Source organism: Triticum aestivum, chromosome 1B (assembly GCF_018294505.1).
Source record: "Triticum aestivum cultivar Chinese Spring chromosome 1B, IWGSC CS RefSeq v2.1, whole genome shotgun sequence".
Lineage (NCBI taxonomy): Eukaryota > Viridiplantae > Streptophyta > Magnoliopsida > Poales > Poaceae > Triticum > Triticum aestivum.
This window is the reverse complement of record NC_057795.1, coordinates 553,597,932-553,603,560: the sequence shown is the minus strand read 5'-3', so window position 1 is coordinate 553,603,560 and position 5,629 is coordinate 553,597,932.

The following is a 5,629-nucleotide window of genomic DNA, read 5'->3' as shown; positions in this document are numbered from 1 at the left end:
AGGTAAAGTAAAGAACCAATCATGGAGCGGTATACCTTTTGATCGAACTATTTACCATTGTCGTCGGGACCCAGATGGTGTTTGGCTGGCATTGGCGTTGTGTAACCTTTGCAATGTTGCATTCCAAACTTCTTCAGACAGTCTTTGAGATATTTTTCTTGAGATATGAAGAAGCCATTCCTTTGCTGACGATTTTGAAGACCAAGGTAGAACTTCAGCTCACCCATCATGGACATCTGATATTGCTCTTGCATCATGTATCCAAACTCATCACTATACTTCTGGTTGGTGCAGCCGAAGATAATGTCATCCACATATATTTGGCACACAAACAGTTCACCATCATATGTCTTTGTGAAGAGCGTGGGATCGAGGGATCCAGGTTTGAAGCCTTTGCTCTTCAGGAAGTCTTTGATCGTATCATACCAAGCGCGAGGAGCTTGTTTGAGGCCATACAGTGCTTTGTTTAGCTTGTACACCATATCAGGATGTTTTGGATCTTCAAAGCCAGGTGGTTGAGCAACATACACTTCTTCTTCAATCTTGCCGTTGAGGAATGCACTCTTCACATCCATTTGATATAGTAAGATGTTGTGGTGGTTAGCATAGGCTAGCAGTATGCGAATAGCTTGAAGCCTAGCCACAAGAGCAATTGTTTCATCCAAGTCAATTCCTTCAACTTGAGTATATCCTTGAGCCACAAGATGTGCTTTGTTTCTGACGACTTGACCATGCTCATCTTGCTTGTTTCGATATATCCATTTTGTGCCAATAATGTTATGCTTGCGAGGGTCAGGGCGCTTGACTAGTTCCCAAACATTCTTCAACTTGAACTGTTGAAGTTCTTCTTGCATAGCTTGAATACATTCAGGTTCCATAAAGGCTTCAACAACTTTCTTGGGTTCTGATATTGACACAAACGAAAAGTGCCCACAGAAATTTGCTAATTGTGTTGCTCTTGAGCGAGTAAGTGGACCAGGTGCATTGATGCTATCAATTATCTTCTCAATTTGTACTTCATTTGCAACACGAGGATGAACTGGACGAAGACCTTGCTCTTGCTGATCATTGTCATCATTGGGAGGATTGTCTTCGTTCTGAGCATTGTCTTTAGGTTGGTTTGGTGCAGAAATGATAAGCTCCTCTTCAGGTTGTGCTTTAGAAGGCATGATTTCACCAGTTCCCATCAGCTTGATAGATTCGCTGGGCGGAGCTTCATCTAGTGTACTTGGCAGGAGCTCTCTTTGTGAACCATTGGTTTCATCAAATCGCACGTCCACAGTTTCAACAATTTTGTAGAGATAAAGGTTGAAGACTCTATAAGAGTGCGAGTCCTTTCCGTAACCGAGCATGAAGCCTTCGTGAGCTTTAGGTGCAAATTTTGACTTGTGATGGGGATCCTTGATCTAGCACCTAGCACCAAATACTCTGAAGTAGCTGACATTTGGCTTCTTGCCATTAAGGAGCTCATAGGATGTTTTGTTCAGAAGCTTATGGATGTAAACACAGTTGATGATGTGACATGCTGTATCAATAGCTTCAGGCTAGAACTTTCTTGGTGTCTTGTACTCGTCGAGCATTGTTCGATCCATCTCAATGAGGGTTCTGTTCTTGCACTCTACGATGCCATTTTGCTGAGGTGTGTATGGAGCAGAAAACTCATGAGTGATTCCCATTGTATCCAGATAAAGATCAAGCCCAGTGTTCTTGAACTCAGTGCCGTTGTCACTTCTGATATGCTTGATCTTGACGCCATAATTGTTCATGGCTCGATTGGCGAAGCGTCTGAAGACATCTTGCACTTCAGTCTTGTAGAGAATTATGTGCACCCATGTATATCTTGAGTAGTCATCAACAATGACGAAGACATAGAGACAAGCAGTTGTTGTGAGGGTAGAGTAGTGAGTAGGGACAAATAGGTCCATGTGTAACAGCTCGAAGGGTTGAGATGTCGTCATGATTGTCTTCGAGGGGTGCTTTGCCCTAGTCATCTTTCCAGCTTCGCAGGCACCACACAAATGATCCTTCTTGAACTTGATACTCTCGATGCCTATGACATGCTTCTTCTTGACGAGTGTGTGTAATTTCCTCATGCCGGCATGCCCCAACCTCCGATGCCAGAGCCAGCATTCTGAAGCTTTTGCAAGAAGACATACGGCAAGCTGTGGACCTGCTGAGAAATCTACCATGTATAGATCATCTTTCGGATACCCTTCAAAGACTAGAGACTTGTCAGATTCCATTAGTACAAAGCAACAATATTTTCCTAATAGCACAATCATGTTCAAGTCACAAAGCATTGAGACAGACATTAAGTTGAAACCAAGGGATTCAACAAGCATCACTTTATCCATGTGCTGATCCTTTGAGATTGCAACTCTACCTAGACCCAATACCTTGCTTTTACCAGTGTCAGAAAATGTGATGCGAACCTTGTCTAATGGACGTAAGGTTGAGTCCATGAGAAGACTTCGATCACCAGTCATATGATTAGTGCATCCGCTCTCCATAATCCATTCTGAAGCATGAGGTGTCATACCCTACAGTGCAGTTAGGAGGATAGGCTTCACAAAGTGTGTTGTGAAGCATAAGCATTTGATGCATTCAAGGATTATCACAGCTTAGATCAACGTTAGAACTCATAGTATGACTGGTAAGCGATTCACATGTGAAATACATAGTAAGACCATTTTATCATGCGTCCCTTAATGTGTTTTAGGTCCCCAGAATAGTATCAAATGCCTTTGATTGCAGGCTGGAGACCTTATTCTGCAAAAGAAAGTTAATTCTTCTTCACCACCCAAATCTTCAGGGGTGGCTTAGAAGCAATGAGTCTAAGTGCAGCATCTGAGAATTTTGGCCTTGAAGCCCTAGCAAATAGCCTTGCAGGAGATGAATGATACTCATATGAATAAGCAGAAAAGTTCTTAGTTCTATGAACAAAGAGGTTTGAAGACACACGCTCATATTCATAAGTTTGAGTACGATTTCCCTGCAAAACATTGGCGTTAGGGTGACTCAGGTGAGTCCTGTATCTGTATGAAGCCTTTGGGCCATATGAAGCCATAGGTCTGGGGTTTGTCTTCTTCCTTGGTGGTGTCATGATGACATTCACATGAAGATTCTCAATACACTACTTAGGTACCCAGATCTTCTTCATAGGTGGTCCATTCCTGTAGTTAGTACCAATATACCTGGCAAACACGTCACCATTCTGATTTTTGAATAGTTTATAGTTTGCATCAAAGGATTCATCAATGATTATAGGGTTAGCGCAAGTGAAGCCAGATAAGGTGGATGGATCTACTGAAGGTTCCTTTGCAGCAACCCATGTGGTTTTGGGATACTGCTCAGGCTTCCAGTAGGAACCATCAACATTCATTTTCCTCTCGAACCCAATACCCTCTTTCCTAGGGTTTCGGTTCAGAATCTGCTTTTTGAGGACATCGCAAAGTGTCTGATGTCCTTTCAGACTTTTATACATCCCTGTTTCAAGCAATGTCTTCAACCTAGCATTTTCATCAGCAATAGTAGCGGTATCCTCCGTAGAGGGGTTAGTTTCCACATCAGTAGTTGAAGACAATGCAATAGTAGCAGCAGTGGAACATTCAGCAACAGAGGTAGCGTTATCACGCTCAATGCATTTTAGACAAGGTGGTTCAAATCCATCCTGAGCGGAACTGATATGTTGAGCGCGAAGTGACTCATTCTCCTCTTGAAGATCTTCATGAGCCGCTTTCAATTTCTCAAGCTCTTGCTTCCTTTGAAGATAATCATAGGAGAGCTTTTCATAAGTGGTTGAGAGCGTCTCATGAAGACTTTCAAGTTCTTGGTACTTAGCATGAAGATTTTTTATGTCTTCAACTAAGGACTGCGAACGTGTCATTTCCGTGTCCAACAGGTCATCGCTTTTGTCTAACAGTTTTTGAGTATGTTCCATAGCCTTTTGTTGTTCAGTTGCAATTTTAGCAAGTGTTTTGTAGCTGGGTTTGGATTCACAATCAGAGTCATCTTCACTTGATGTTTGAAAGTAAGCATCACGTGATTTTACCTTGGCACCACGTGCCATGAAGCAGTAGGTGGGAGCAGGATCGTCCTTGTCATCAGCTTCAGCGTTGGTGTGGAAGTCATTGTCTTTAGTGTTGAAGATGGACTTGGCAACATAGGCTGTGGCTAGAGCCAAACTTGCAACGCCAGGGTCGGACACCTCTTCAGATTCCACCTCCGCCTCCTCAGAAGCAGACTCCTCCTCTGAATCCATTTCCTTGCCAACAAAAGCACGAGCCTTGCCAGATGAGCTCTTCTTATGAGATGAAGACCTTGATGAGGACTTGGAAGAAGACTTTGAAGATTTCTTCTTCTTGTTGTTATCATAATCATATTCCTTGCTCTTCTTCTTCTTCTTCTCATTGTCCCACTGTGGACACTCAGAGATATAGTGTCCAGGTTTCTTGCACTTGTGACATGTTCTCTTCTTGTTGTCATGAGTGGAAGATTCATCATTTCTTGAGCTAGATAGTGAAGACTTTCTGAAGCCCTTCTTCTTGGTGAACTTCTGGAACTTCTTCACAAGCATAGCAAGTTCCTTTCCAATGTCTTCAGGATCATCAGAACCGCAGTCAGATTCTTCTTCAGATGAGAGAATAACTTTTGCCTTGAAAGCACGAGTTCGGCCATAGTTGGGACCATAGATATCTCTTTTCTCAGAAAGCTAGAACTCATGTGTGTTGAGCCTCTCAAGTATATCAGACGGATCGAGTGTCTCGAAGTCGGGGTGTTCTTGTATCATGAGGGCAAGGGTGTCAAAGGAGCTGTCAAGAGATCTCAGTAGTGTCTTGACGATTTCATGCTTGGTAATCCCAGTGGCGCCCAGAGCCTGAAGCTCATTTGTGATGTCGGTGAGGCAATCAAACGTGAGCTGGACATTTTCATTGTCGTTTCTCTTGAAGCGGTTGAAGAGGTTGCGAAGAACACTGATCCTTTGATCTCTCTGACTTGAGACGCCTTCGTTGACCTTGGATAGCCAGTCCCAGACTAGCTTTGACGTTTCCAGAGCACTCACACGGCCATACTGTCCTTTGGTCAGATGACCACAGATGATGTTCTTTGCAGTAGAGTCCAGTTGAATGAACTTCTTGACATCAGTAGGGGTGACACCTTCACCAGTTTTGGGAACGCCGTTCTTGACGACATACCAGAGGTCGACATCAATGGCTTCAAGATGCATGCGCATCTTATTCTTCCAGTAGGGATATTCAGTTCCATCGAATACGGGGCAAGCAGCGGAGACTTTGATTATCCCTGCAGTCGACATAGCTAAACTCCAGGTGGTTAAACAGAATCACACAGAACAAGAGAGTACCTTGCTCTGATACCAATTGAAAGTGCTAGTTATCGACTAGAGGGGGGTGAATAGGCGATTTTTATCAAAGACTTCAAAATGTGGAAGGTTCGAAGACAAACAATAGAAATGACCTAATTGATATGCAGCGGAAGATAAACTACAACAAGCAAACCGTAGTCAAGTATGCAATAATGTGAAAGTACAAAGACTAATAGTAGCTTGGTAGTAAGGATCAGGATGGAAGATAGTATGAAGCCAACCAACGATAGTAGTCAAGTAATTAAG